Source organism: Lutra lutra, chromosome 1 (assembly GCF_902655055.1).
Source record: "Lutra lutra chromosome 1, mLutLut1.2, whole genome shotgun sequence".
Taxonomy (NCBI): Eukaryota; Metazoa; Chordata; class Mammalia; order Carnivora; family Mustelidae; genus Lutra; species Lutra lutra.
In genome coordinates, this window is record NC_062278.1 from 115,624,885 (window position 1) to 115,637,079 (window position 12,195).

Genomic DNA, 12,195 nt, shown 5'->3' on the forward strand with positions numbered 1-12,195 from the left:
GGAGTGCAGTCAGGTCTCCAGGATGCTTGTGATGGCAGACGGGTGTTACAGAAAACTCAGCAGAGAAGATGTTGTCACCCAAGTTGAAAGGCAGCATGAAAGATTTTGGAAACGTAAAGAAATAATCACCTTCCATTTGTGCTATGGTCTGGATGTGACTATTAGTTATATTTATAATCTCTCTTCAACTTGTCTTCAGATAATCCTGCCCCTTCTGTCTCTCCACTAAGCATCACGGGTAGAGCCAGAAGATTAAATGGGTGATTTCCAAGAGAAACACATATATGTTCAAAACATCCTAATAGAGGGCAAGGAACACGCAGGCCTGGAAGCTACTAGAAATGGATAGGGGACCCTGAGAAGTGGTAGCAGGAACTCTCCAGATGTGGGCACAAACCTAGCAGAAATTCACTTAGGCAATGAGAAGGACTGAGGCCTCTAAGCACTGTGTCAAACAACCCTACAGTGTTTGGGGGCCTGGATATTTCATGGTGCTGCTGGACATAACACAGACAGAAGGAGGTTTATGAGCCCGACAGCTAGGAGGAGGATTCAACAAGCAAGGAACCCTGAGAGGGGGGAATCCCAACTGTCTACACAGAACACAATCCCCTGCAGCAGTCAATGTGACTGAATAAGGACAGTGAACTTGGGATTCTAACCATGCAGAACAAGAGAGGTGAAAAAGACACACACACACACACACACACACACACATCTTCTCCAAAACTGAAGTTGAATACATTTTTGAAAATGCATCCCAATAGGGCAAGAGGAATTACTTAAAATCAATTAGTGACACTGTCAATTAGGGAAATGTTCACATTTCACCCATAAAATCATTTTCCTTCCTTGGCTACCAGAAGACTTGCCTCATTCTTCAGGAAGGCAGACACAGATAGTACTGGCTGGCTTTGGGGGTTCCTGGCCTCCTGCAGTTCAACACCCAAAAGGAAAAAGGTTAGCTAAGGTGAGGAATACAGGGAGATGGGCAAGCGAGGGGTGTGTAGTGAGGCCCTGAGGAAATCATTGCTAAACTTGGAGTTTCTTATCCTCAAAATGAGAATAATCAGTCCCATCTACCTCACAGAACTGAATATGTATGTGCAAGCATTTTGAAAACTGGAAAATGCCAAATGAGTGAAAGAGATGATGACTGTTTGTTTTTTTTTTTTTTAAGAAAATGCATGATACTCTTCTGAGATGCTTTTTTTAAAATGCAGATTCCTGATGGTTTCTCAGAACATGAAGCACAAGTCTCTGAGAAGAGGCCAGGAATCTGAGTTTTTAGCAAGTTTTTCACGTGTCAAAGCTTGAGTTTTACACACACACACACACACACACACACACACACAATGTAGGTAATACTAGAAGGAAGAAATCAACTCAGACTCTCCAAACCTAGCACTTCTATCAAATTGCAGTCCTGGTGTTCCCACTGCCCACCCCACCCAACCCCCCAAAAGAAGAGTCTGGGAAGAGGATGGGTGTTTTCTAATCTTTGACTGTGTTGGGTTTTTTCTGTAGGTTTAGGGGAAATGAAGATGTTCTGATGCAGAGGGTAACCAGTGGAGCGGCACAGTATGGAAGAGGGTGGATGGGGCAGGAGATGAAAATGCAGACAACACGTGTTTGAAGTTCTCCTCTCTGTCTTGACATGCCAGCATCAAGTCAGGCATTTAAGGAACAAAATCAAAACAACAAATGGGAGCTTTCTGAGAGTGACACTATTCCTGTCTTTAGATCTCTATTAAAAGAAAGCAGTGTTTCCGATTTCGATTAGACAACAAAGACTACTCTTGTACTTGCACTCCTGCAGCTGTTGTCAGAGTACTTGTGTAGCTGCTTAGCCCTGGAAGTCATCCTCAGCATCCTTTACTTTATTGACTCTATTTCCCCAAGGAGAGGAAGAGGTAAGTCTCCAGACCTTTGAGAAGTTATCTAGGATCCATGCACACAGCTGTTTAGCTCAGAAGCATTGCTTAAGTTAGGTTTGTTTGTTTTTTTTTTAACATCCCAAACCTGTTCCTGTGGCATTTTGTTTACCAACTCTTAAGTATTCTTTTTTAAAAGATTTTATTTATTTATTTGACAAAGAGAAATCACATAGGCAGAGAGGCAGGAAGAGAGAGAGAGGGTAAGCAGGCTCCCCGCTGAGCAGAGAGCCTGATGCGGGGCTTGACCCAGGACCCTGAGATCATGACCTGAGCTGAAGGCAGAGGCTTAACCCACTGAGCCACCCAGGAGCCCCAAGTTAGTTTTTTGACATCCAGAAATTCATAACTTTCCTACCAGGCCACTAAAGGTCAGAAATCTTCTCCACAGTTATAAGGGCATTTCTGTATCCTTGCATTTGGGCATCAGAAATGAGATTAAATCAGCCTACTGATAATTTAGGTAAAACAATCTGGTTTTTTCAAGGGCAATATCTCAGAGATAACAATAACTCAATTTTTATGCCATCTTTCTTTGTAAGAACAACTTGCAAATTTACCTTTATAATTCTGAAGACATCATGGGTGGAAGCAGTTTTAACTACTTTGGAGGAAGTTGCCAGATATACATTGAAAGGACAATTATGGAGTTGTATTTTATATTTCTGACCTCCACTCAAGCAAACAAAACACGAACAGTCTTCATCATGTCCATATTTTGAAAGGAAAAAACACAGAACGTTACATTGTCTTTCTTTTATTCACATACCAAGCCTTCTAACTCCCACATCAAACTCTCAGGACCACTGTAGTCATTCACTTGAAACCTTAAATTGAGCACAGAGTACATCCAAGGCTCTGCTTCGGTTACCAAGGGGAACTTGATATATCCTCTACAGTCTTCCTGCCCTCAACAAACTTACAGGACACGCCATCATGATCTTACTTGACCCTTAATCACCTACTAGCTGCATGCTACTGGACAAGTTATTTAATCTGTCTAAACCACATTTGCAAGACAGGTCAGTGATCATGACACTAGCAGTACCTATCGAACTGGGCTGCTCAAAGAAGATGTGATAATAATGTAAAGTATTAGAATGAGCATGCTGTTATTAAAATATCCATTTAAATCTGCTATAAAACCCAGACATCCCCAAACAGGAAAACTTACCTTGTGATTCATATACATCATCATTCACTCCTGGACCTGATGTATTTAATGAAGGTTGGATCTACTTGAAATGAATGACTAACCTTGACATTGTAATGGCAAGCAAAATTTTCATCAGTGGAAAATTGTCAATGTCCTTCCCTGTTAGGAACAGAAAGGAGTGTAGCTCTCTCTGCTCATGTACCATTTTGCTCTGAGATCAGGCCCCTGACTCAAAGCTCGGTGACTATGAGCTCACAGGGCTCTGACACAGCAAGCTTGATAGGCAGAAGACCTTTTCTCCATGAATTTTAATCCATGTAGAAGCAGTATTTCCATTTGCTTCTGCTTTTCTCTGCCAGATGTATTGGTGAAAATAGGTTGGCAAAAGCAAATAAATAATGACTTTCTAATAATTTGTGGATTCCTTTATACAACAAATTTATTTGTGGTTCTTTATCCAATAGTTCAACAACTGAGTTGTTACATGTTCTATGTTTGTCTGGTTTTAGTCATTTCTCAAAATAGGAAAGACAATAGATTTAATTCTTCTACGTGACACAGATCGGGGGTGGTATCCTTATTGCCCAAGTAGAGAAATTATCAATGTTTCGAGGAATGCCTGTTTTTTTGGGTTTTTTTTTAAGATTTTATTTATTTGACAGAGAGAGAGAGAGAGAGATCACAAGTAGGCAGAGAGGCAGGCAGAGAGAGAGAGGAGGAGGAAGCAGGCTCCCCACTGAGCAGAGAGCCAGATGCAGGGCTCAATCACCAGGACCCTGGGATCACGACCTGAACTGAAGGCAGAGGCTTTAACCCACTGAGCCACCCAGGTGCCCCTAGGAATGCCTGTTTTGATGAGAAATATAAGATACGACAAATGTGAGCCAATGCTAAGCACCCTGCAGTTCTAAGTGCACTGCAGTTCGGGACACATTGAATCCTCATAACAACCCTAAGAGGTAAGTTCTGTCATTATCCTCATTTTATAAATGAAGAAACTGGGGCACAAAGAGGTTCGGTTGCTTAATCAAGGTCACCCAGTTAAGAATTGGTAGAGTTCAAATCTAACACACAGAATTTATTTCCAAAGCTTCCCATTACTCCTCTGCGTTACACTGTATGTCAATAAAAACATGATACCATGCACAATTATAATCATGTAATAAAATTGATAAAATAAGAAAGCAAATGTCACTTGCATTTACGTAGTCTTTTACTGCTTAGAAATTGCCTTCGCATGTACTAACTCAATGAGACTCCCAACAACCTTGAGAGGAAAGTTAAGGGAAAAATAATAACCCAGTTTTACAGACAAACTAAGACATCTCTCAAGGTCACACAACAGATGAGTGAAGATCTAGGAGTTTAATCCAGGCCTTCTGATCTCAATGTCTCTCACATCCTAACTAAGATCACAGAGAAAAAATTGGGAATGTTAAATTGCCTTTCATCCACTAACCTCTAGTACTCGCTAGCAGAGCTTCACATCTGGTAAATGACTTTGAAGAGAACACTTGATATTAGACGGAAAGGGACCCAAGTGTCCCAAGTCTTCTCGTTCTGCAGCTTGTACTTCTCTCTGGGCCCTAGAGCTAAGGGGGCGGCGTTTCCACCCTTGGCCATGAGAGAATACCCTTTGGTTCTGAGAGTACGGCCTCCTCTTTTGTTCAGTAACTCCAGCTGAGCTGCTTAAGAAAGTTATAGGGAAACTAAATCAAAATAGGAAACAGAAAAATTTATAAGAGGATAAATTTACACTTCTTCCATTCCTGTTCCTAAATAATAGACATTAGTTTAGCTTGAACCTCATAGTTGGCACTTGGTTATTTTCCTTCTCAGCTGGACTAGGGATGTTAGAAAGCCTGTCTCCACCTACTCACCATCATTTTAGCCCCCTTTTAATTTCTACTGTCACTGACCCAGTGATACCTCTTCCTTCTAGAAGGGAAATGTAGCTGGAAGAGCCCCATAAGAATATAAAACCCATAAGGACAAGGAGATTGTCTACTTTGTCTATTTTCCTATCTCTGGTGCCTAAAATAGCATTTAGTATACAGCAGGTGCTCAATAAATTATTGATAAGTTTCTCAGTGAAATAATAAATGCATCCATTTATCCATCTTAAGTTAAAAATGAAACACTTATTCTTATATAAAAAAAACAAACCGCTAACTCAGGGGTAACTTCCATATCTCCAAGTTGATCATTTTGCTGTATCACAACCCTTTAAACTTATCTGCCTAAATTCAACCCATCTGTTAAAATCTGATAGCCTGAGAGGGAACACAGTACCTAGATTTCTGCCCTGAGCAACCCCCATTTCCCATACTTAGGTCTATAGTCTTAGCTGTGACCTCTTTCAATCCTTCTCTTTCTCTCTCTCTCTCTCTCTCTCTCTCTCTCGCTCTGTGTGTGTCTGTGTGTGTCTCTGTGTGTGTGTGTCACACACATTCATACACACACATACACTCACTCTCACAGAAGAGAAAGAACATAACAATAAGGAAAAGACAGACCAAAGACATCAAATAAAATAAGTACTCAATATTTAAACTCTCAGAATATGATCACAATGACCTTAATGGCTTGACAATCCTCACATCCATGCTGTCAGCCATCTTTACTGAGCTGCTTTCTCCATGGACCATTCCTAGTTGCTCTCATTTCTAATTTTAGATCCAATCCCAAATTTTCAGGGACTGGATCTCGTTGAAATAGCAGTCTCTTACAGCACCCAGCACATGACTGACACTCAAACTGTACTATCAAAATTATAACAAATTCATATTTTTGTCCACTGTGTGCACTAAGCACTGGGTGCTATGAAAATAACAATTAGTGAAAGATCCCACTGGTCCTGTACTCACAGGTATTTGATATGGAGTATGATTCTATTGGAAATAACTGAAATATACAAACCGGTTAGGGAAAACTATCAGAAGATCAAATGGGAGTTTGGACAAGGTGACCAGTAAGGTCATTTCTAGTCCTAAATTTTTAGAATTCTCTAAAAATAAAATGTAAAGCAGAAAGGATATGTAATTTAGAGTAAATAATTTGTACTTTCATAAAGAATAAATAATTTTTCCTGAGCCTAAGTTTATTTGCCTATAATATGACTACTATATAAGACCCAGATTAATTAAAATAATATATTGGAAAAAAACAGTAATTTTAAAACAAAGAAAAGTATGCATGAGTGAATGAATAAATGAGCAAGTAAATTGATAAGTCGATGAGTAGATGGCTGGCTGGATGAAAATATGCACCTTTCTTTTTTTTTAATATTTATTTATTTATTTATTTATTTATTTATTTATCTGAGAGAGAACCCACAGGAGCCTTCCAGAGAGCACAACCAGGGGGGAGGGGCATAGGAAGAGGAAGAAGCAGGCTCCCCACTGAGCAGGGAGCCCTGGGGGGAGGGGCTCAATCCCAGGACCCTGGATTCATGACCTGAGTTGAAAGCAGATGCTTAACCTGCTGAGCCACCCAGGCACCCTGAAATATAGCACCTTTCATCTAAAAATCTAAATTCACATTTTAAGATAAACAAAATTGCTCAAAACAAAAGTAAAAAATATTTAGTAAGCTTTCTTTCAGAATACTGGGGAGGCAAACAGAAAATCTTCAAGAATTGCATAGTAGTTAATGAAAACATTTAGTAAAATTCTCATTCACTTAAAAATATTTTTCACATAAATCTCTATTCCCCTGTGCTTAATTTTGCCCACTAATCCAGCATATGCAAGATGAAATCAAGGAGACATTGGTGTAGATGACTGTGTGTTTATGAAATATAAGCCAAAATAGATAGATAGATGGATGTGCATTTCGGTGTTCAGTTACCTAGAAAGGGATAAGATTATTGTATAAAGATGATTTTTTAAATGGTATTTTTTAAACAGTATTTAAAACAAGGGGTGTCTGGGTGGCATCTGATCATTGATGTCAGCTCAGGTCATGATCTCAGGGTCATAAGATCAAGCCCTACATCAGGCTCTGCAATGGGTGTGGACCCTGCTTGAGATTCTCCCTTCCTCTCACTCTCTAAAAACAAACCAAACAAAAGCAGTATTTAAAACAAGAAGGAGTAATAATATTTTTGTAGTGTTTTGGATAGGATACTAGTATTTAAACTTATAGTGTGAGCTAGAAGAGAGCTCATGAGGTCATCAGCCTATTCTAGATAATGTATAAATATGGTAATCAGCTAGAAACCATAAGCAAAGAGACTTCTTTAAAAGTAGCTAGGATATTCTTTCTGGCTGCTTGAATATGCTAAGAACATAGTAAGGGAGAAAAGATTCCATTCCTTCCTCCTCATTTTGACAGTTCTTCTCTCATCTCTAAAAGTGGACAAGACAAGGAAATAGCCATAGTTGGCCTTTAAAAGATAAGTAACTAGAAGCATTTATTATTTGCGGAGGACAAAAGGCAGGGAAGGAATGTTGACTTCATGCTAAAATAATGGGACTTCATTATTAAAAAGTATTCTAAGTATGATTGATTTATAAAATTAGAAATAGAACTTGGGAGAGAGAATCATGACTTACATTTTCTGTTCTTGTAATGATCCAGTACTTTGACTAGAGCAGATACTCTGTAAATGTGTACTGATTTAATTTTAACTTGAAAGTAATAAATGTTCAGGATGAGTAAGAATAGTCTTAAATTTTACCTTAAAGAAAACCTTAGGCATACTTTTATTAATAGTGGTATCACCTTGAGTCCCTGATAGCATCATTTAAGTAGTAGCAATAATAAAAAAAAAAAGAAAGAAAAAAAGAAAGAAAAGAAACAAATGTCTGATAACTATAGTAGAAAACACCCAGTCCTAATCTGGGAATGTGTTCCCCTTATCCCCTTTGTACATCAAACACAGACACTGAACTACTATTTTCTGATAATGCTACCTTGATAAAATCCTACTATAAACCCACACCACTCTCCTGAGGGGAAGGGTTATTCTCTAAAGTGAGTCAAAATTCATAGTTTCAGGCATCAGATAAAAGAGACTTGGGCATGGGGCACCTGGGTGACTCAGTGGGTTAAAGCCTCTGCCTTCGGCTCAGGTCATGATCACAGGGTCCTGGGATCGAGCCCCGCATCGGGCTCTCTGCTCAGTGGGGAGCCTGCTTCCTCCTCTCTTTCTGTCTGCCTCTCTGCCTACTTGTGATCTCTGTCTGTCAAATAAATAAATAAAATCTTTTAAAAAAGAGAGAGAGAGAAGGAGAGAGAGAAAGACTTGAGCATAAGAAGTTCCATTTAAAGCTCCAAGAAGACGGTATGCCTTTCTTTCTTGTCACTGGATTTTGAGCAATCCACCCAGGCCCATGGCTGTTCTGACTGTCAAGGGAAAAGATGCTCTATGAAAGAAAATCAAGCCAGAAACTATACAGAAAAACAATCTCCTAGGTGTGCCTAAGACACTGGTCTGGAGCTGTGGACCCTGGAAAGTGAATTGTATCATGTTATCTAGAGGTTAGTTGCAAATGACTCTCCACATTGGGATTTCCTCTGTTATACACTGTCCTTCAATAGAGTCTGATATTAACTGCTGTTTTTCTTTTTTTTTTTTCCATTTTTTTCATTTCAGTCAAGCAATCACTGGGTGTTCCTTACAGAGTCCTTATTAATTTTAGACAAATCTTATGCCTTTTACTTTGAACCATGCAAAAATGTCAACTGAAAATCGTGTTCAAAGTATAGGTTTAAAGTATTTGAAGGAAAGGAAGAACAGGGTGGGGAAGAGAAGGGAAATGAAAATTGATCAGGCATCTGCAGTGCACCAGGCACAGTGCTGGGCCCTCTACAGGTTATATTACTTAATCCCATGAAAATCCTGTAAGGCCGCCATTGTTAACCACATGTACAATGAGAAAATTAAAGGTCAGAAAAGGAAGCATGGGTCTAATCAAGAATTCAAATCTACTTTATCAGACTCCATATCTGAGGCTCTCTTCATGACTTGTCTTTAGGTAATGAATCCACAAAGTCAATTAATAAGGAGACCATTTATGTTCTTGAACTGTCAAAAAAATTAAGATAACTATGAAATAAGACCACTCAGAATCTAAGTCAGAGGCATCCAGACTATTTGTTTCCTGATGCTCATGGTCTCATTTGAAGCACTCGTTAAATAACTAGAGCCAAGGAAAGAAAAACTGGAGAAAGTGATGTCTATCTTCAACTGTCTTAATAAGTTCTTCTTGAAAAAAAGAAAGAGACATCCTGTGCATCCAGAGGCAAACTTGGATTCAGTTAAGCAGTTGTTTATAAGAAAGTGTAGACCAACGATGAAATAGATGGCTTCACAAAATGGGGAAGTGAGCTTCCCATCATCAGAGACATTCAAGTAAGAGCAATACCACAAGAGGATGGTTCCAAGAGCTGAGATACATATTCCATAAAGTGGTTACAGTCAGCATTGCTGGGAAGAAGAATGAATCAGAAGGACTACAGGCTGCAATAAGGCAATACTTGGCAAACCTTTATTTTCAGAGCGTAAAAAGGTAAGGATGAATGAATGATGAAACTGATTGCTAGTAAAAAAAAAAATGATGGTAGAATGGAGCAAGATGCAAGATTCAAGGAGACAGTCAGGGAAAGCATATCAAGATAACCCTGTGAAGAAAGCATGGGGCTAACAGTTATTTTATATGGTATATTAATATGGCATAGCTGATTAAGAGGTTGCCTCTTAACAGTTGAGTGGTTAAATGATCATATTCCTATGAGGTATAGGGTTCTAGAGTAAGGAAAAGAAAACATGAACCTATAAAAATGCAAATGAGGAAAGTTCCCCAGGAAAGGCCAGTGTCAAAAGCCCCTAAGATGTTAGTGAAAACTATAGCAGTTTCTGTGAAGGATAGTCACTGGCCCTTTTGGATTCCTGTGTCGGAAAGATCCCATCTGAAGTAAGAGACTTTAAAGTAACCAAAAGCCAACAGCTTAAAGGTGAAGAGAGAACCAAACAGAAATGATTAGGAGGGCAAAGGAGAGTATTAGGAACTCTACAAAGGTTCCCTGCACAGAAGGTCTTTTCTAACAAACTGTTAGGGTCATAATGGAGAATACGAAAAGTAAATAGTTATTGGCCCCCAGCTGCAACTGTCTGCTACAAGACCTACCATTTTTACTATCAGTAATCATAGAGAAATCTGGAGATTCAATTTATGGTAGAAAGAAGGACATATTTAAATCTATGTACACATTCACAGCTTTTAATATAGTATCTTTGATTTCATTTTTTTTAGAAAGAAAAAGGAGAATCACAACTCCGGAAAACTCAAAACCAATTTGAGAAAACTTAGTATAAACTGAGAAAAATACTTACAAAATGATTTCTCAAGTCAGTGTTCCAAAACACAAGACCGAAGATGGAGAGACAGTAGATGGTGGATAGACAGTTGTCATATTTTTGAAGTCAGGGATTTGGAAAGGCCACCATCTTGTTAACTGATTGGCAAGTTTTAACTTACTGTACACACAGTGTTAGTGTTATCTTCAAAATTAGAGAGTAAGTACGTGTCCCACTGGGTGATAATTTTGAGAAGAAAACTGCTGATCATAGAAAGGTCATTTAACCTCTATGTATCAGTTTACTCCTCTATAAAATGAGAAATTTTAAAAAGAACAACAGATGATTGTTACATTTTTGAGCCTCCCAATGGAAGGTTACTTTTGGAAGGGTTCTGGAACCAGGAGTAACATTCGGTTTTAGGGACTCCAAACAAGAAAAGTAGCATATAATCAAAAGTGCCCAGATATTTTCAATGTGACCACTTACTTGAAAGAGAAAGGACATTAGTAACAGTAGCAAAGACTCTCCTGAGGATAAATGACCCCAATCCCAATGACACTCTGAAGCAGCTAAAGTCTCCCAGTTTTGGTTCACACTTGGTCCTTCTGTCTCTGAGTGGGCGGAGGTGGAGGAGGAATGAGAAATGATAAGTGCTCTGTTACTTGTGAGGATGACACAAAACAAAATAAAGCTGTTCCCATCATAGTTGGACTTCAGAGTTCGTTTGTTTTTTTTTCCTCCTTCCTGTTTGTTGTCTCTATATAGATCAGGAAATTTTAGATGACTCTCAACAAGCAGCTTTGCAATAATTCAAATCAAAGAAAGAGAGAATTCTACAGTGAGGAGAGTCAACAGAAGCAGTATGTTCTAATAGGCTTAAAAGGAGCCTGACTTTAAATCTCATTCTCATGCAATTTACTCAATATGGAACCTTGGACAAATCATTCCTCTTCTCTGTGTATCTATAGTCCCATTCTTAGAACGAGGTTAATCAGATGAATACTAAGGTCCCTTCTCTCTCTAAAATTCTGTGGCTCTAATTACAATGCTCACTATATCATAGTATTCACAAAAAGCAAACTAGGATATTCCCTTTTATCTTCCAAAGTAACCTCAGGGTGTTTAACTAAAATAAAAAGTAGGATTGGTTATCCTTCATCCCTCAGGCCCATGACTAGATGTCCTCAGTCCCCAGAAAAACTAAACCTGACTGGTTATCTTTTACCACAAAACACTTCTCCATAACTCTGGTTAAAAGAAATGGTAATTAAAGTAAATAATACTTGAGTGCTAATTATTTACCAGGAACAGGTCTCAGTACTTTATAGGCGTCAATTATTTTCAGAATGACCCTATGAAGTAGGTATTACTATTATCAACAAGGAAACAGAGGAACAGCCAGGATTTGAACCCAACAAGTCCCGGTCCAGCCTCTGACTAATTCATCAGTCACCTCCCAGTTATGTGGTGCCAGTGGTGCAAAGAAGAAGGAAGGGGTAGTGGGCTGGTGATGGTGCTGGTTGTTCCAGCTCTTCTTTTTTTTTTTTTTTTTTTTTTTTTTTTTTTTTAAGAGTTTATTTATTTATTTGTCAGAGAGATAGAGAGAGCGTGAGCAAGCAAGCCCACAAGCAGGCAGAGTCGGAGAGAGAAGCAGGCTCCCTACCGAGCAAGGAGCCCGATTCGGGACTTGATCCCAGGACCCTGGGATCATGATCTGAGCCGAAACCAGTGGCTTAATCGACTGAGCCACCCAGGCGTCCCGTTCTAGCTCTTCTTTATTGTCCCATATGAAAAGGAAA

General features: G+C 39.0%; 1 protein-coding gene across 3 annotated transcripts in view; it reads right to left on the reverse strand.

Annotated features, from left to right (window-relative positions):
- The window catches only part of FGF12 (fibroblast growth factor 12), a 592,462-nt gene that overhangs the window by 277,960 nt on the left and 302,307 nt on the right, over positions 1 to 12,195 (reverse strand). The gene's annotated exons all lie outside the window — the stretch shown is intronic.